Genomic DNA, 21,175 nt, shown 5'->3' on the forward strand with positions numbered 1-21,175 from the left:
TGAAGGTGGAGAGACAGTCCGTGTCTCTGATGGAGGTGGGGAGTTGATTCCACCACTGGGGTGCCAGGCAGGAGAAGAGCTTGTGCTGGGACCGGGCGGTCTTGAGAGGTGGGACCACCAGGCGGTTGTCTGAAGAAGACCGTAGGTGGCGGGTGGGGGTGTAAATCTGCAGGAGAGACTTGATGTAGTCAGGCGCAGTCCCGTTCACTGCTCGGAAGGTCAGTACCAGGGTCTTGAATCTGATGCGGGCCGTTATGGGTAGCCAGTGGAGGGAGATGAGGAGCGGGGTAACGTGGGAGCGTCTGGGTAGATTGTAGACCAGACGGGCCACTGCGTTCTGAATCCTCTGAAGAGGGCGGGTAGACTGTGAAAGTTGGGTGAGAGATATAGGCAATAAGAAAAGGCTATAAGGCTGACAATTGGAAATGCAGTGTGAGATACAAACAGTAATCTGGGTTGAAGAAAAAACGTAGACATAAAATGAAGGGGATTGATCCAGACAAAGGAGGCATAAAGGATGGAATATATTCATATCAGTGGAAAGATAAATGACAAAAAAGCATGGTGCAAGAGAACTACAGACTGTAGAACCAATGAAATAGTCAATGAGTGAGAGAGAGAGAGAGAAAACAAGAGACAGAGAGAAAGATAGAGAGAGAGTCAACAAGTGAGAGCTGTAGAAAAATAGAAAGAGAGGACGAAAGATAAAGGCAGAGAAAGTGATAAGGGAGAGCAAGAGAGAGGGGGGGGGGGAGCATTCCCTGAGGCACGGCCTATGAGGCTGCCAGAGGGCAGACAGGATAGATTTGACCCGGGATGTGGCAGAAGAAGGGAGGAAGGCACAGACCAGGACAAGCACAGAGAGAGACTGAGGGGACATTAACAAAGCGTGAAATTAAAGCTGCCGTGCTGCAGTGGCCCTGGGCCTGGCTGGGTCCCACCGATCCCTCTGGGCCTACCCAGGGTGACGAGGCTGGGATGGGGGTGAGGGGCATGGAGGAGTCCTTTCTCCATGATGTATGGAGAAAGGACAGGGAGGAAGCAGATTATAGAGGGGCAGAAATCACAACCCCATAACACACAGCTCTATCTGTAAGAGAAGCTGGAAGACAGGTGGAAAGTAATCAACAGTTCCGCTATGGGGTGTCTCCTGTGTGTGTGTGTGTGTGTGTGTGTGTGTGTGTGTGTGTGTGTGTGTGTGAGTGTGTGTGTGTGTGTGTACAGGTGTATGTACAGGTGTGTATACAGGTGTGTGTACAGGTGTGTGTACAGGTGTGTACAGGTGTGATTCATCCACTAAGATTGTGTTTGTTCACTTGTATACATCCATGTTTCTCTTTATCAATCTCAAATATTCTTTTGATACAGCTACAGTGCAGTGCAACGTAAGGCAAATGTGAATGTAATAAAGTTATGAAGAAATCTGGAACCTCAAAGCCTCCTGGTATATTTGTAGATAAATAACCAGGTTCATAGCACTTTGTTCACATTCCATTGCTAGCTCTTAAAGATAGTGTTAAAATCGATTTTATTTGTTCTTCCCATGACAAGTAGACATCAAGTAGTGTGACTCACTTTCCTTTCACATCACATGGTACCATTCAGTGTATCAAAACAGGAAAAGGGAGAGATAGAGAGAGAGAGAGAGAGAGAGAGAGAGAGAGAGAGAGAAAGAGAGAGAGAGAGAGAGAGAGAGAGAGAGAGAGAGAGAGAGAGAGAGAGAGAGAGAGAGAGAGAGAGAGAGAGAGAGAGAAAAAGTTGATGTGTGAGTATGTTAAATATCCAACGTTTTGCTGTAGATGTGCCGCATGCTTTGAATTTAGATGTAATAGAATTTGAGGCAATTTTGTTGGTTTTTGTCAGCCAAGGAAATTAGGATACCAACACACGTGTCAGCATCACGTTTCCTCAGATTTCCCTTTATTTCCTCCACTGACTCTTGTGAATTCCAAACATGCTCTCCATCCCCTCCATGTAGCTCAGACCAGGGACTAAGATTGGAGGATAAACTTCAATTTTGTCCACGTACCTGTCACAGTCGAGGGACATTGAGCATTGTGGCAGTAATGGAGGCTGGCTAATGACCCTGGCGTGAGGTCTGGCGACAGCACATCATCGTCCAGCTCTGAGCGGCTGTCAGGAGCTGTTTACCAGCACCCGCTCCTTCCCTAATGGAACATCTGAGTCAATAAAAACAATCATCACCCTCATTCCCACTGAAAGCAAGGAAATCATTTTAGCTGGTCAAGGAAAACATGCCCTGCCAGGGTGCTCCAGTCTGTCCGTCCAGTGAGTTGGCGTGATGTGCACTTGGGAAGGATGTCATTTCAAATTGAGGTTTGTCACGTAGATTAACAATAAGTATTGTCTTTTGTACACTGCACAATCTACAAAACTATAATGTATTCACATTGCAATCAGCTTCACTTTGAGACAATGATCCTGCTGTTTGATCTTGGGACAATGTAGGAGACAGAAATCTATGTGTCTGTCTGTGCTGGATAGAGCACAGACATAATGTACACTGTAGTGGAAATGTTGGTCATATGCATAGATGTATGTGTATGAAATCTATAATCTTCTATGTTCATTGGTAAGAGACAGGAAGGCAAGATAATTAAGTTGAGTTCAAAGGAATGTGAGGTGCTGATGGCTCTGTGGGCAGCTTGCCCTGGGGGATGGGTGAAGCATCTTATATGGCCTTCTGTCCTCTGGTTACTGTAAGGGGTCAATGAGATAGTTGCTCTGAACTTTGGCTAGAAGGACTGTGTCCTGTTTCATTGTTTGTGTTAATTAAAGTATTGTTTGAAGATGGTCACACAAAGGACAGTTGACCATTTGACTGGTCAACCCCTGTGGCTTTATTATCTACTGCTCTGGAGAGAGCTGTGACATCAAAGAACTTTGGGACACTGGACACTTGGTATTGTGTTAAGCTGTCACTAAGTTGAGTTAGCCAATCACAGAGTTTGCTACATTGATGGATTGACCTTATAGAATGCCATTTGATCTTAAGTTTATATAAGGCAGTGCATGTGTGCTGGCTGATCATCACTCCTGCGAACGACCTGTGTGGATGGCACACCTCCTTCGCTGTGATTGATCAGCAAAGCTTTGTTTATGTAATTGTATAGTCTAATAAATTGTATTAAAACCATATCCCTTGACTATTCAGATCTACACAGTGCCACTCGAATTCTTCCTTTACACTTGGTGCCGGAACTCGGAATCCTCGTCTGCTCAGCGTTTAACAGACTTCTCCCTCTGATGGCGATTTGATCAATCCGGCTGGAACAGCTGCCTTAACCTCCAAAATTTTTCGGAGACAGCGGGGCCGATTCTAGGGGAGTTCTACTGGTTGCGCTGTTGCATGACGCGGGATCTTAAAGAAACAGGTGAGATATTATTTTTGGTCACTGTGTGATATTGAATTGTCTAAATATGGTTTAGGCTATTGCCAATAATTCGGTTAGGTTAATTGGGAGGGCAGAGGCCGGAGGAAAACTTTGTCCTGTACTGTTGAAGTCCGTACAAATTAGGAAACGTTTGGAACGTTTGTCCTGTTACGTTAAAGTCGTACGAAAGCATGCAGGGTTGCGTTGACGAACGCACAAAGGGTCATAAGTCACATGTGATATCGTGTTATGTGTCTTAAAGTCCCTGGGTCAGGAATTGTATTGAGTTCTGAGTCCCTAGAAGAGGTTTAAGTCCTTTTCCGGTATTGGGTTAGAGTCCCTGGGTTAGAGTCCCTGAAGAAAGAGTAACCAGCTGAGTGTTTAAAAAAAAAAGAAAGAAAAAGGTTAGGAAGTGTCCTATGAAATTTCAAAGTGAGTTTGTAAACGCGCGTGTTCATTTTTGTTTTACTTGCAAGTTATGTTTTTTGAGGTTAAAAGAAGTATGGGTAGTAATTAATGGTGTCAACGTAAAAGCTATATCTACAAATTACAAAAATCAAAATTTTAAATTATTTTTATTTTGGTTTGAACGTTTGTAATTTACGATTGTAGGCTATTCGGTAAGGGTATATGTTCATTGACAAGTTGTGAAATCGGAATTTGAGAGTAAAAAAAAAAAAAAAGAAAGGAACTGGGTAATTGTGTCTTTATGTTCCTTCGTTGGTTATTGTTGGTTCAATGTGTTCAAATACGGATTGTAATTCGAAAATGAATAGGGCTAAAGATGGTCCGGAGGCAGAATTAACCTGCCCAAACATCGATTACATGAAGCAAAAGTATGGTAACGATAGTTTATTGCAAATGCAAATATGGATTGATATATGTGGATTTCGGAGTGTGGGTTCATTTTGTTGTGAAATTATGAAAAGCTTGTGCAGAGAGAAATTGTTACACGATTTGGAAAATAATAGATGTAGCTTGGTTGGATGGCTTTTCAGAATTGGATGGAGGTAGGTAGAGTCAAAGAGAAATAGATATTAGAACAGATAGTGTGGGGAAATTTTCATCTATTTCCACACAGATTCACGATTCAAATTGTATGGCTGTTCCGCAGACAAACTTTGCGTATTCATCCGTAGACCGTAGTGGTTAGCGGGTGGATGCGCAGGCGCATGAGGTCTTGCTGGCTAAGCGAGAAGAAACTACGAACGTGAGGTCAGACGTTTGTCTTATGACTGAAATGTTTTCTGACAGACGGTTGTCTAAGATAAGTCAAGAAAGCAGGATCCTGGAATTTGTTTATAGATTTGCTTTGGATTCCCGCAAAGATTGCGGCTTGTGCTTTGACTTGCACTATTGCACTATTGCCTATTATTCAAAAGAAGGAGAAGTTAAAGTCCCCTCCGGTACAAAAGGGTTTGAGTCCCTGAACGAGTTTAAGAATGTTATAGGCTTGGGTGGCATTGTTTCTGTCTCGAGGGACAGCACTGAGTTACGATTGATCAAAGTGAATGCAGAACATGTTTAAATGTGGTTGAAAAACATGTAGGAAAGTCGAAGACACAAAGTTAGGCCAACACGATTGGATAGGAATGGTCAATCTATGTTGAGCACAAAATGTGTGGTTTGATTGGGTGTATTGAGCATTATGGACGTGAATGTACGGAGATGTGTCATCACTGTTGAAAGTTTTCTGGAAATTGGGGGCAAACTTGCAAATTCGTGACCGGAAGTTGAGGTCCGAACTGGTGACGTACTATGATTGACACACGTACACAGATGAAACACTTGGGAGAGACTTTGTTATATTCTCTTCAGATTCTTATGGATGTTTATCGGTTATGACATCGTTGGTAGAGGAGTGACGATTGACTTGTTATATTGTTTTACAACAGTGTGTTAACCGATATTTGATGTTAGATTTTACATCTGTCTGATTTGTTTTGAGGATGGAGACATCTGTTTTTGAAAATGCTAATGTTAATTCTTTGGCTGAATTCTCCATTTGAAAAGAGGCGCATGCGCTTGAGTCTAGCGGCTCATTCTGCGTGCAGTGGCCCACAATATCATGAGTGATAAAAAAAAAAAAAAAGAGAAAACAAAAAATACACTCATCTGAAAGAGAATTTGACGTTGAAAATAGAAATGTATTGGTTTGAAACACATGTGTGTTTCTGTTTCTTTGTCAAAGTTAAGAAAATATTGTGAGTTGGCATACTTTTGATTTGGAAATCATGTACAGACCGAGTTTATCTTATGAGCTTGATTCGATATTGGATTAGTAGGCTATGGCGCTGCTAAATTTCGGTTCTTGGGTCAGATAATTGGTAAAGGCCAGTTTTGGCAACGAAAGCGATATTCATTTGAAGAATTACAATCCAAGGTTATTGAAACGTTTATAGAGTTTTTATGTGTTCAAACGGAAATTTCAGTTTATGTTGTTAAAGGAATATTTTTTGTTTAGGCCTACGTATTGAATTTATCTGGAAATGTTGCTTCGGTTTTGTGTTATGTGAATGAGGTTACTGTAATATCTACATTTGATTTTAACATGTGCGTACTAGATATCCATTGACATGGAAGCAATTGATGGTTTTTATTTTCATTTGTGTGGGAAGTTCACAGATGTGATGGTTGTTTAAAGAAATATGTAAAGGGTTATGAAGACGTGATTAGAAAGGTTGATATGATTTTAGTTCCGTTTTAGGCCAGCCTGTTGAACGAAGTCTGTTACAAATTGTTAGGATAGCTTTGGGATCTGAGAGGAAAAGATCAAAGCTGTGACTTTGTTAGCTAGCTAATGGCTAACAACGAAAACGTGGAGAAAGTGCATTTTGCTGTCCTGAGACCGAGGAGAGTCCAGGAAGTTGAATTTGCAACTGTGGAAGCGACATGTGTAGCTAACAAATTTACAGACAGACTCAACAGAGATGGCGGCGGGTACAGGCTAGTAAAGGAATTACAGCTTGACATTTGAGATCCAGGATGGGAAGCGTATGACGCATGCGCAGATTCGTAAATTTGAGAAATTGAGAAAGACGCAAATTTAGAGTAATACATGATTTTGGAGCGAGTTTTACATACTGATTTGGTTGCTTTTGAAAAATGTTACGTGATGAGTATTTTGATACATTTGTTAACAAGGTTTTTGTTTGTTTGAGTACATTTTATGTGTTAGAAATTCCGAGGAGAAATGGAGAAAGGTGCATGGGGGCTAAAACAGAGTCCCGTTACGTTGAGATCTTACAGAGGTGATAAGTGAAAAGAAGGTAAGCGCCAACCATTTGTGTTGTCAAAAGAAAAAAAGGAAAAGTTTCAGAGTTTTGCTCTGTCCCAGAGCGCTTGTTTGATTCGAGTTTAAAATGCGTGCTGATAGATAAGCTATGTTTATTTGAGTTGATTCATGAGTAAAACTAATAGTAAAAGTGAGAAGTGTTACATTAAACCATATACAAACTACAAAATAGTCAAGTTAAATGTTTTCATTTTGGGGTTTTTGGTCCGCCAATTTGAGATTTGAGATCCGTGCATTACGCATGCTAAGGGTGTTTTGGCTAGTATATGAATATTCAAAGGAGTATTCTGTATTACATGCTTTGATAAGACATTTGAAAAGTTAAAGAACAAGGTTTTGTTTTATGGGGTTATGTTACTTTTGTTAAATTGTGAATTTAAAGGTTTAAAAAGGAAAAGGAACTATGCATATGCTTTGAAGAAGTATATGGGCAAACATTTTAAGTAAAAATGGATGTAATTTGGTTTTGAAATGAGAAAGAGAAAATTATTACAATGTACTTTTATTTGAGTTTGATTGTAATGTGGTTTTAAGTTATTTGGGTGTTTTTATCAGAGCCTGTCACAAGGTTTGGGATGAACAGTTAGGCTGTGATGAGGATGTTTTATTGCGGTATTGATGCATGAAGAGGGTTATTATAACTTTTGGGTTTGAAATGATTTGGGAAGACTCATTATGTCTGATAAATTGTGGTTTTGATGGTTTGTGCTAATTAGCCTGTTTTGGACTGCAGCCAAAGCAAGTTATGAAGCTCTACCTATCTAACCTATATAGAAATATACAGGGGGTATACGTTTGGCTAAGATTTATGTTTCATTTTGGAATCATGCAGATTAAATTCTGATTTGGGGTAGTGGATGGTTTTCCTAATGTCTTGGACAAAGAGAGATTTGATTTGGTGAATTTAAATACAGAAAAATAGAAGAGAATCTCAAATATAAAGGTAGTAATTTGAACGGTTCCTAAAGTGTTTTTAAGAAAAGATAATAAGAGATTAAAAGTTGAGGTTATTCTTAATTTGGTTGTTTTCTAAAATAGTTTGATTCTCTAAAGATTGGTTCAAAAGTTGGTTGCTTCAGTGTAAGCTTGTCAATTCATAAAAGGGAAAAGAGTTAAACACATTAGCTGATGGTTAAATACATCATTGGTGTTACATATGAATTTGGGAAAGGTATGGTAACAGGGAGTTTCTTATTTTCACCTGTAGAACAACTTGCTGTATGCAAATGTGGGGTTCACTCTAACAATGATGATTATTTCACAGAGAAATGCTAGTGCTGAAACTAGCTGGAAAAGGTTTCTAGACTACCTGCAAGCAATGATGAACTAACTATCTAGAATATGTTTTTGATGTTGACATATGTTTGCAGGGAGTGCTGAGATGGTGTTGCCATGTTCTGATAAGCTTAACTTAACAAATTTGGGTTTTACAGGAGTCTTTCGAGGAAAATTGTTGTGTGACTTTGTTGCAATATTTGTCACTGATTCTTTAAGGGAAGCGCAGGCTTCTTAGAGAGGAAGAGATGACGTTTAGTAATTTATGACTGACTGATGACTGACTGATCCAAACAGAAAGTGACTATGGGGGTTTTATGGTTTTATGACTTAAGTGTCAGAAGTTTGGCTCTGTGGTAAGATTGTGGGGGTTTGATGAAATACTGCTAAATTGAAAATGGTTGACTGTATTTAACCCAGAGTGAGAATTGTGTTTTTGTTTGAGTATATTTGACAAGAATTACAGAATGCAGCAGACGGATGGAGAAAGGAATGGTGGAATGGAGATTTGGACTAATCCACAAGAAAATGCATTTTGGAAAAAGGAAGGATATGAGAATGAAATGGAGGTTGTATGGTCTGCATAACATATTTATCTTGAGATTTTGCTCAGTTAACACATGGAAAGATCATGCCTCTACAGTTTGTGTGATATATTAATTTTAACATACATGGGGATTTGTAATGATTGCATATTCATTTTGTTAGACTCATATGTGGAACAAGTAATATGGGAAAGGGAATTTAACACGTTAAGCTTCACGTTTAAGGTTAGAGAAACTATTTGATTATTGATAGAAGGAGTTTTTTAGAGTTACATTTTGGAGAAGTGATACTGTTTCATGATTGTTGATGATTGATAGAAGAAGTTGTTGGAATAAGTTTTAGACATTTCAGGCAGATTTGGGCTCAGTGGTCAAGCTTTTGGTAATTTAGATTATTCTTCAATTAGATTTTTCTTTTCTTTGAGGATATATAATGATAATGGGTCACACTTGGTTAAGGAAGTTATTTTTGGAGTTGATAGGAGTCAACATTGTGTCAATTACTTAAGTTGAATGAGAAAATGGGATCTTGAAGATGAAGTCGGACGACAAGAAGTCAGTTAACTTTTTAACTGACCTTTGTGAGAATGTGCTTGTTTATCACTGTGCAACCCTTTGTAGTGTACTTTGTGTGAGATTCACAGGCAGGTGGAGGTTATTCTTCTTCCGGTGACTGGACCGCTGCATGATTTGATACCAGGGGACTGGATCGTGGTGAAGGACCTGAAACACAAGTCCTGGTACCATACCAGATTCTCCTGACGACTAATTCGGCGGTTAGGGTCGAGGGGAGAGCAACGTGGATACACGCTAACCATGGCGAGCGTGCGCCTTGCCTGGAGACGGAAGGAGAGGATGCGCATTCTGCGTAGTACCAAGGAAAACTCAGAGTCTGTGCGCATGGTGCAGTTCTTTGAAAGTTGCTGTGAGCAATTTGATCATCGTTTGCAATTGGTTCGACTAGACTACACTGCCTGAAAGAAGATTGCCTATAGCCAACTGAAGATGGAAGAAGAGGTCAATGTGAATGATAGTATGAAATCAGATTTACAGAAGAAGATATTAATGTGTTTGCCTCTTATGTTCTAAATATAAGGGTATGTTTAGATTGATGGGAATACATTTGCTTTATGTATGTTTGTATTCGGTATGGATGTTTTTTACTGAGTTTCATTGCATACTTATTTTGATGTTGATTTTTATTTTTCTCAATGCACTGTTTGAATTATGGTGTTGTTTAAAAAAAAAAAAGAATGGAAATGTAGTGGAAATGTTGGTCATATGCATAGATGTATGTGTATGAAATCTATAATCTTCTATGTTCATTGGTAAGAGACAGGAAGGCAAGATAATTAAGTTGAGTTCAAAGGAATGTGAGGTGCTGATGGCTCTGTGGGCAGCTTGCCCTGGGGGATGGGTGAAGCATCTTATATGGCCTTCTGTCCTCTGGTTACTGTAAGGGGTCAATGAGATAGTTGCTCTGAACTTTGGCTAGAAGGACTGTGTCCTGTTTCATTGTTTGTGTTAATTAAAGTATTGTTTGAAGATGGTCACACAAAGGACAGTTGACCATTTGACTGGTCAACCCCTGTGGCTTTATTATCTACTGCTCTGGAGAGAGCTGTGACATCAAAGAACTTTGGGACACTGGACACTTGGTATTGTGTTAAGCTGTCACTAAGTTGAGTTAGCCAATCACAGAGTTTGCTACATTGATGGATTGACCTTATAGAATGCCATTTGATCTTAAGTTTATATAAGGCAGTGCATGTGTGCTGGCTGATCATCACTCCTGCGAACGACCTGTGTGGATGGCACACCTCCTTCGCTGTGATTGATCAGCAAAGCTTTGTTTATGTAATTGTATAGTCTAATAAATTGTATTAAAACCATATCCCTTGACTATTCAGATCTACACAGTGCCACTCGAATTCTTCCTTTACAACACCAAATGTTTTTCTCTTTCTCCCTGGTTTAATGAACTGCTCTCAGCATCCACTCAATATTCCCTCAACTAGGGCCTCCATCTTGACTGAGAAAGGTCAATAGCTGGACAGTCTGTCTTCGAGTGGCTTTTTGCCTCTCACTGTAAGACCCTTAATGGTGTTCAATGGAGAGGCCCACACACAGCATTCCCAGGGGCTGCTCCCAGATATCCGCTCATGATACCTAATCCGGACCCATTAGTGCTCCTTCCAACCATGAAAAACATGGCCCCCGCCCTTTAAAGAATTAAAAATTAACTAGCTAATATCCATTTGTCTGATGGCCCAATCCGTGCTGGTGAAACAGCAGATTCCCCCAGCGCTGGCCTGTAAGAGAGGACTCCAGGAACCCAATCTGCTGTGGAAAACGCTGACAGCAATGACAGGAAGAAACAGAAAGATGAAGCCTACCCATCACATTCATCAACACTCTCTGGAGTAAACAACCTGTAGATGGATAGCTGGTACCAACTTTACTCCTGTGGTCCAAAGCCATCATATAGATATCATGTTGTCAATGGTCAAAACACTATTCAGTTTGGGTAACCACAAAGCAGAGCACAGAAACTCTCAGCAGAAGTGTTGAAGATTATGAAACAATTTGTGCTGTCGCCTCTACCACCTTGGATCCTTGTCCTCAAGGGTCTCCCCACCCTGAAGTCCACAGAGGGGGATTTTCTTTCCATCAACAGCTTGTTCTATACCCCTTTCCTCTGCTGGTATTTTCTGCCTTTGATTCAAACCCCCCTCCTTCTGAATAACCAAGGGCTCCTTTCAGAGTTGCCAACTCAACAAGGGCTTATGTATCCTTCATCCTATTCCAACCCAGCACTCTCTTGCCATTACTCTGTCTTGTCCTTCTCTGCTTTCCCTTTTCCAGTGTCTTTTCCATGTGTTTGTTGTGGCTCCAGGGACCTTCAAGGGCGTCTGTTTCCTCTTGTTGAGTTGTCGAGTATATGTGCAGTCTCTCTAGCTTGAGGTTTTCTTTTAGTAACTGAATGCTGTGCGTCATGTAAACATTTAAAATTCTAGATATAGAACTTCAGCTAATTCTTTCCGTAAAATGCCAAGCATTTTACATGGGGTATGACCTTGTAGTCAGTTAGTCTAGTTTAAAGATTGCAGTTCAGAACCGGACCAAAAGAGAATTATACATGATTAGGAAGTTAGAAATCTGTATTTTATTGAATGTATGACTTTGATGACCTTTATAAAAAGCATATTTGTCAATAGTATGACCAACTTTCCATGTTATTATAAGCATTAAGTTTCCACTCCCAGTAATCCTATTGTGGTCAAGGATAAGTACATTAACAAGAACTGTAGTTTCAAAATCATCACACAGAACACATGATACAGGTGTGAGACATTACAGTGTTAATCAAACTAGGTGATACAATATGGGTTTCCCTACTTTTATTTTATTTCCTTGGCTGCCTTTGAAAGACAGGACTTTGCATATAAATGGTCTTCACAACTTTATTCTGATAAATGCGATTCTTTATAATGAAGTAGTGATGTTACTGAAGTGGTGACTTGTGTTGAACCATATTTCCAAGCTACAGTGCAAGTACAAGAGCTCAAGCCTTCGCAGATAACCACATAGATGTTATCTCAATGACATGCACACAGATGACCTTCAAGAATAAAATTAATTTGCCTTTCATATTAACTTATTTTTTGAATACGGTTCACATTTGTATATTCACTGTGGTACACATGTCATGATACAAAACAACAGTGCAAATTTTGATGTGAAGTGGATTTTTTTCTCTGACAGGTCAATTCCATGGGACATTTATGACTAAGTAAATTAATCTGTGAACGTCACCTACAGGAAGGTTAGACGGGTGTTACCCAGAAACAGTTCACAGGGGGTCCAGTCATGAAATTAATGATTGGTGATAGCAAGGGTGGAAGCCAAAACAGGTGGTGAGACTTGTCAGTACCCTAAAAATCGTTCAGGCCCTCATTACTGGGGGTCACAGTGACACAGCCCTGCAGGCTCAGACGTGCCGCTTGAGTGCTCAAGCACAAATGACCAGGATGTATGCAGAACCCTCACTGAGCCCTCCACATTCCCTCGCTCACAAAGCCTGTTACCAGCATATCCTGTCCCCCATGTCACTCCCACTTCAATAGCCTACTGTAGGCCATTGTGGCAAATGTGATCTTTGGTTAAGGAATCATGAAGGTCAAGTTTAGACCAGACTTGTCTTTCCTGTCACTGTATTGGTACATAAGGATAAAATAAAACATTTATAAAACCTTTCATGGCTGCTACCTACACAAATATTTATGATTTATGTTAAGAGAGGAAAACGTTTTTAAAACAATTACAATATTTGCTTAAACCTCCCACTTCTTGTATGATAATGGAATGTTATGGATTTTTTGTACTGTCATTATTTTATATAATTAGAATTTGAGTATATGATAGCTCCCTATTACAAGGTCGGAACGTCGATGAAATACTAAACAATTGACAAATTCCGTATTGAAGCGAGCATTGCCGAATGAATCCGAAAATCCTCGCGACCAACCTGTGAGTGAGCGAGAGGGCAGAAGCGTGACAGAGAAGGGGACCAGGGAAGAAAGAAGTCCTTACCGAACCTGCCTCGGCTCTGGGGACGGTTGAGAGAACATGCAAGTTGACATTTGAATAGATCTCTAATTACTTTTTTAAGGAGATTATGGAGCTCGATTAAAAAATATATACATATAGTTTTCTCTTCATATAAGCAATCCGTTCATTGCACCAACCTACGTCCCATACGTCCCAGGATTATATTACCGCGTGGTGCTCTTCAGAAGACTGCTCTCTTTTTCTTGTTTACTTGGGGGTTGGTCTTTGTTATTTTAAAGTGGATTTTTACATTAAAAACTGCAAACGTGGTTGAGCGAAGTGGTTAGAAGGCAAGGAGAGAAATGCTTACGACGGAGAAGTGGAGATACAGTAAGTGCACCGTTCTCTTTCACTCGTTAGTTCTTTCTTTATTGCGGTATGACTGTCTCCCATTGTAAACTTGAATTGCGAACCAATTCTTTGGGATTATTTTGGTGTGGACACATCAAGTAAACTCACAAGTCCATTTAATATGGAATTGACATGCTGTTTATTTATTTAATCAGTTAACCGATTAAATAAATCACACCAAGCTCGTAAACTCTGGAAACGCAAGAGGTCCCGAGTTTCCCGAGCTTATAGTGTGATCAAACCATGTTTTCTTAATCAGTCAGACTCAGACAGCTAAACGGCCAGTTCAGCCACGCATGCAGTCTGTTGCTGTTTTTAAATACCTAGCGAGCTAGCTAAAAGGCTATGACAAGTAATCTCGAGTCCCTTCACGACTGTTTCATGAAATAAATAGCTAGCAAAAGAGTTCATCAAGTGTAAATGTTGGCTTTCTAGCAGAATTTGCCAGGTTGCAGTATGCATAATGAGAGTTGAACGGAGAGTGACGCCTGTGTCATTGACTGGATTGTGGCTCTACATAAAAACTAGTCTAGATTGCTTTGCAAGTCTGGCAATGTTTTGAAATGTTCCTGTTAGTGTGTTTAGTTTGCATTGCCAGATAACGAAAAGGGGTTGTTTTGTGGTAAATGCAAGTTTTCTGAGTCTAACTGCTCTGTTGCTGACTGGCCAGCAGATGGAATAATGCGTGTGGTATTTGTCTGCTGCACAATTATTTAAGAAGTCTTTGCACAGTCCTCAGCAATTAGCTGGCTAGCTAGCTATTCAAATGGTGCAATGGCGCGAGCAAAGATCTATCAAAAACCAAGGGGCCAGAAGGAACGATCAGTATAGAGGTAATTCTTTGTGGTCAATTTTGAAAGTGAATAATGTAGGTTCAATTTAGCCATTTCATCATAGCTTTTCGCTTGTAGTGTTGGATATTAACATTTAGGAAAGCACAATGTGACATTTTCTTGCAGTACAATACCGTTATTGTCACTTATCAATTAATGTCGTTTGTGGGGACGTCATTTAAAATCAGTCTTACAAATTATGTTTTAAATGTATATGATTATGTTTTAAATATATTTGTAAATGTATATTAAATGTAAATGACAGCCTTTCCAGGTATTTTCGTTCCTACAGTTCTGTCAAAGGTCCCCCCTCCCCTCTTGTCAAATCACATTCTGATGCTAGATGTAATTGAACTGTGGAGGAAAGAAAGCATATTTGCTGAGAATGTGTATGAACCAGAAGTTAATGCTGAGAAAATATGAATGCATCCCAATTCTTAGGCTATATGCTAGCTTTCCCATCTATGGCAGTTCCATTTTTGCAGATCTACAATACAGGGACAGTTGCGTATGTTTAGGTCTAGTTTTTTTTAAAGAATAATATGTTTGAACATTGTCACCATTACTAAATCTTTTTTGTAGGGACTCAGTGTCTGCAGTACAATATGACATGAAACTGCTACCAACTATTAACACAGAGACATCCACATTTTAATTAGAGACAGAGTATGCATCATTTCTTGGAATTTCATCAGAAGCTTTATAAAATTGAATTAGTCAATCAGTTTGCAGATAGTCCTCTTCCCTGAAAAATAATGCTGTGTCTCTTTCAACTGATCTAGTGTAAAAGGTTCTGTATATTTTTTATTTAAATGCATTTTCATAAAAAAATTAGTAGGCTTATTATGATTCTTCTACTGAGCTCCAAATGATTCATAATTCATAAAGGTATTATGGCAACTTATGCATAAAGGCCTGCATATGAAGTCTCATGACTTTAACAATAGTCTCACATTGGATAATCAGACCTGCGTCCAGTTAAGCGTTTCATTTACTAACACAAAATGGTACAGGTGAGTGAGGGTATGATTCCATCTGTAGGCCTATCTATTCCTTATGTCTGTCTGTGAGTGTGTGTTGGTATCCGGTGTCTGCCTCTGTGTGTGTGTGGTGTGGGTTTTCCCTAACAGACCAGGCCCAGTGCCGGTAGCCAGAGCATCTGTCTCTGCTTCCTCCCTCCCTGGCGCTTCCTGGTAGGGGATAGGCTGATTGGCACTGTTAAAGAGCCTCAGCCCTCTGCGGCCACATGCTGAAAAACCACTCGGCGCAGACCTCTCCCAGCTGACGCTTTCTCATGCTTTCCATATGGGCAAAATCTGGGTAATTTCAGGGCCCCAGAGTTCTAATGAGGGGTTTTGCCCATAGTGTGTTGGTCTGTGGTGGCAGAGATCGGCGTTTCAGGGGTTTATTGCAGGGATTATAAGTGCGCAGAGACGCCTCACTGGCATGCTGTCGGGGCGTTGGCACTGAGAAACCCGGAGCTCTTTTTAACCATCCAAACTGGTTTGAACTGGATGTAAACGAGTGCTTGGGGAGGATGAAAATGGAGCCAGACCCATCCAAAGGTTGTGATAAAGGTTATGGGACTACAGCCTTTGGTCAAAGATATGTTATGATAACCTACTTTAGTAAAACATCCTATCCTTAAAACAACTTGCATGACATTAGATGAAAGTAAATGTAATTGAAGTGCATGGTGCCAAAAGATGGCCTTGTGCCCTTCAATAGGAACGTTCTGGGACATTTTTCCTTTGGTTGCCCAGAAAGGTGCCTTGGGCAAAGCCCATCTTTGCAGCTCTACTTAACATTCCTACATAGGGACAGGGTGCCCTCAGTAGCACACATGGTTGGTTTTTAACAAGGCCTTTTCCTGAAAGCCAGCGGCTTGGGGGAGAGTGGTGACATAGTGCGCTGTTGGTGGTGGGGTAATGCAGATGGAAACCAGGTCTCCTATTTAGGAGTCCACTGGTGGCATTATAAACCATTTACACTAATGTTTTACAGGGCATTCCTGTTCTGGAGAAAGTGGAAACAGACGCCGGACTAGAAAATGTCCCAGACCGCTCCTATGGGGCCTATTGTCAACCATCCCTAGAGTGTGCTTTGTTTTGGGAGATTATGTTAATGCTATTGCATTAAAGTGGTGATGACAGCGATAGGTTGAAGTCAAGGTTAATTGGAGCGGTCTTGTTCCCATTTTGGCAGAACAATAAGGTTCCAAAAACAGTGTCTAGAGGCATCTACCATGTCTGTACCCAATTTGTAAAAGTAACTAAAATAGTATTTCCATGTTTGCTAGCTTTATTTCCAAGAAAAGTCGAGTATAAACTTGATTGTCTACTGTACTTGGCTGGGTATAGTAGGGATGGGCATTAGACTAAATTGTTTTAATCGATTGTTGGGAGAATTAACGATCGATTTTCGATTAATCATTAAAAAATTTATATTAAAATTAACTATTTATAGGCTGTATTAAAATGCAGTGAAAATAGAAGAAACAGCGTGTTTCCACATTGAGATCTGTAGCTATTACAAGATTAGAAAAACAACTATTTCTGTAACTCCTAGAAGCGGAGCCGACAGCTAGAAGCCTGTGCTCAAACACAACTGACCCTCATTTTTTTCTGGCTAATTAACAAACCTTCATAAGGTGGCCGCTCATTTTTATGAACCTTCCAGCTTCATAAAAACCTTTGCCCTCAACAATACTTAAGGGTAGCCTATCCATCTCAATGGACTTGCAGATTCGTTGGGTAATTTTCTCTGCTCGTTGTACATCGCAGCTCCCCCGTGCTAGCACCGAGAGCAGGATGCACCAACACTAACCAGTGTCGGATGTACGTTCTTCAAGTGGTACATCATTTGAGTCGTAGAGGAGTTGTATTTATACTCAGCTTTGCAGTGTTGGCAGTGAACAAAGTAATTTTTTGTTAATATGGTGTCACGCTACACTTCGCCGTGACCTCTTCATGTTTACTTTTGAAATACATGGAAACTCGCCGGTAACTGAGTAGGCCTGTGGCGTTTTTTTTTCCAAACATTGGCTTCATTTGGTAAAATGTTTAATTGCTGCCACATAGCGAAATCCATTGCATTCCTTCAAGACTCACACTACGCAACAGAACACGCATTAGTTTTATCGATGAACCAATGTCATCGACTAAATTCTTAATGATCGATAATCGATCGTCGATTAATTATGCCCATCCCTAGTGTATAGCTCTCAGATCAGACTATTATATATGGAAGCCAATAAATCACGGCATAGCTCTTCTAGAATTGATTCTACAGGCATTCTATGGCTACAAGGTGTTTACAGGTTTAACCCCTACATTTCTGCTGTATTACAAGGAATGATGCAACACGTGTGTCAGAACTAATGGCTTTGGCAGTGCATGTGCCCAGTCAGTAGAAGGGAACAGATGACACACTTTCATTTTAGACAATGCTGGATAGGTACAAATGAGGCAGTGTCATTTGTATGACTTGTCATTGTCACCCCACTCTTCTGGGTCTCTTCTAATTAGAACACAAACACATGTACACAAGTGTGTGCACAACATAAGCACATGCAACATTGACATCATGGAGGACATGGGTGTCGCAAAATAGAGGACACTATATTTGTACATTTTCATTTTTGTAGAGGTCTAATGATGGAATACCAAATTTACATTCAGATTACAGATTTACATTCAGCACCATCAAGTGAATGTGACCATGCAGGTTGGTTCAATAGCAAAACTCAGTCCTTTCGAAGTGCTTGTTTTTTTTGTTTTGCTCAGGGGATTAACCAAAAACTGATGTTTTTACGGTGTCTGTGTTGATGTCGACCCCCCTTCAAACCAAGTGCCAGGGCTTTACCCGACCCGTTATCACTAAAATAGCTTTAACCCGTGTCAGATCCATTCATAGTAAACCTTTGACAGGGAATTACTCTGCTGTGGCTTTGCATACCAGGACTTGACATCACTGTTGATTCTCAATATACATCTCAATTAACACCAGTAGACCCATTCACACCTGTGTTTAACCCCCAGGATAACCTATATTATTAATGGAATGCATCTCTCGATTCATCCGGGTAGGATTTTGAATGTTAAATGCGTCTTTGTGCACGGTGACATCTTAAGATAGCAACACATACTGCAGGATGTCAATGCCATGGCTGTTTCTCTTCGCTCCCACCTTTCATGTCTTTTTCTCAAGGGGATCTCTGTCCAAGCCATTACTGTTCCAGGAACAAACACTGTTATACAAACCAACTGACAGTGGGACCAGGGAAAAACACAGTCTCAGGTGCAGAAACATTTTTGTGCTAGTTATCTAAGGTACAAGGTGGCTGTGTCAAGGCAGTTTGTCAGATGCTGCACCAGCTTGCTGTTTCACAGAAAGTAAATATGGTCAGTTTTTTTTTCCTTCCTGTAATGGTCGAAGGCCGAGCTGTTGACACGTGGGACTGTTAGAAGAGCTAGCTGGGCAAGCGGAAGCACAACGGGAAATGGCAGGAAAGTGCATTGCTTGCACTTGCCCTGCCCTGCTGATGCGGCAGATGGATGGGGTTTTGGGGAGGGAGAGGGTTCATAGGAGGAGAGGGGTGCTGATGACAGCTCCGCCTCCACAGAGGGCCACCATCCCTGCTCCCAGCATGCCCTGTTGTGTCCCTGTCCTCATGACAGAGTCTTGATGCCATCAGAGACCATTAGTGTTGACAGGATGACAGCATCACAATGGGGCACACAACCACGTAACGGATGCGTAAAGGTATGATATCGGACCCATCAACAGCGTTCGAATGTCTGTCTCTTGTAAGGCTTTTGACCTGTCTTTGTGTTAACACAGAGGCTCTGTAAACTCATATTCAAGATTCAGTAGAGAAAGGATCTGAAGCCTCTTTTCCTGGAGAGGCCTCACAGCTACGGCTGAAACGTTACAAAACAATCCTTGATTGGATTAGAGCCAGACCATATGACCCAAGTGAAAGCGAGTGACTCTGATAAAACCTTTTGATGGTAGAGTAATAAATCAAGACTGTAAACAAGGCTGTGTAGAAGATGTCCCCTGCTCCAACAAGAATCTTCCCACAACAAGGCCATTTCACAAAATAATGAAGAAGTGAGAGTAGACGATTACAATGATATTAAATCCCTCTATGTAGTTTGTACTGCTTGGTGTCTTAATCTACACTTGACACCCATGTTCTTGAAGTAAAAACAGATAAAAGGGAACTCGCTAATGGGGTGTCCAGGAAGAAGACTATGCTCTGCTACCCCACTGTCTCTGACCAGCCTTTGCTGATGCAGTCAAAGGAAAGAGACAAGCCCCAGGACTACTAAACTTCAGCTACTCACTGACTGTACTCAAATTGCCTCACAGTTACAGGAGCTTCGGTGGATGCTCCCGTTTGGCAGGAAGACTGCAATTATACAAATGATGTAACACTCAGTTGCACATTGCCTGCATCCATCACAGTCACTTTTAAGACATACTATTCAATGTTTAGCTTTGTGTGCACAAAGAGTCAGTCCTTACATATATTTTTCCCCTTGGAACCCGATTCAGTTTCTTAAGATGGTTTTCTGTGGACCAGAAAAATACATAGAAAGCCTCAAACAAACTAAATCTTGTTTGAAATATGTAGGTCAAAAGTTATCCTGAATACATCCCTGATCTTAAAAAAAAAGATGTTAAACAGGCAGCTTGGAGTTTTCCAAGCTTCAATCAGTGTGGATGTGTGGTATGTGGATGTGGCTCCACATCTATAACAGAGGCAGTCAAGGCTGAGGTAACAGTACATACTTTCCCTTAAAGAATATTATTTGGACACTTGTGGGTCTTACACCAAACATCTGTGATGCTATATTGAGTGTCTTGTCCAGTGTCCACATGTTGTTGTGTCCACCTCTCCCTCAGTGACATGTCATGAGGAAACAGAGGACCCTGTGGACATAGCAAGGTGAGGGCTGTGCTGCTGCACCTCTAAGAGGCCTATGATTCATGAGGCCGGTTCCCTCGTCCCTGGGGCTGGGAGGAATAGCTGGCATTATCTCCAGCAAATGGGTTTGAAAACGCTCTCGGCCAGGTCGACCAAGGCACTGATTTATGGCTCAAGATGCTGTGAACAGTTAGCTCGGCACAGGTATGAGTGTTTTTCCCCACTCTGCAGCCACAGTTCAAGTTTATTCCAGCCATGTTTTTGTGAAGGCACAAGAGGAAAACAAGGGGTGAATTTATGACACCAAAGTTGTTGTGGAATCGCCAGCGAGTGAAGTTTTGTTTTAATGTGTCAGGGACAAGGATAAGCTATTTCTTCCTCCTTTATCTTTCTTTTTCAAGAAGTATATTATGTACCTTATCCTTGAGCTGAAGAGTAGAAACAATGTCCAGGGAAATAGAAAATACCTGTTTGAGTTGGATTCTTGGACTTTTGCAGCTTGCAGGGTTGAGGTGCTAGGAAACACTTCACTTCCAGTGAAACGTCTGACAAGCGTCATAGCTCAATTGCAACTGGAGAAAGTTGCTTTGGATTACCATTCATTAATTGTTCCTTTTTGTTGGCATGAGGCCCAAAGCCCAATGTTCCGTTGCCATGCATGAAATGGACTGCTTTGTGCTTCTCACGAAAAAAGGCGTCAGCCTCGCAGTGAACTCAACAATGATTAGAAACTGATAAAATATAGTAGAGTGAAAAATAATGACTGAGCAGCCATTGTGTTTTCATATCAAGCAGGCTCTTTCCTTCTGTTCGTGTTTTGTACGTTAGATTACCTACCTCAAACAGACCACAAACATGGACCTAAATATTTTCATTGCAAACACGGTTACATAAACCAGATCTGACTGACTTTGTGGAGCGTTTCAAATGCAAAC

The 21,175-nt window shown here is 40.8% G+C and overlaps 1 protein-coding gene across 1 annotated transcript in view; it reads left to right on the forward strand.

Annotated features, from left to right (window-relative positions):
• Positions 1-13,060: 13,060 nt before the first annotated feature.
• LOC124472688 (receptor-type tyrosine-protein phosphatase F) overlaps positions 13,061-21,175 on the forward strand; it is a 112,129-nt gene continuing 104,014 nt past the window's right edge. Inside the window, exon 1 of the mRNA XM_047027661.1 lies at positions 13,061-13,451. The gene's annotated coding sequence lies outside the window, so the exon portion shown is untranslated. The remainder of the gene's footprint in view (positions 13,452-21,175) is intronic.

The sequence above is a fragment of the Hypomesus transpacificus genome, chromosome 10 (assembly GCF_021917145.1).
Source record: "Hypomesus transpacificus isolate Combined female chromosome 10, fHypTra1, whole genome shotgun sequence".
Lineage (NCBI taxonomy): Eukaryota > Metazoa > Chordata > Actinopteri > Osmeriformes > Osmeridae > Hypomesus > Hypomesus transpacificus.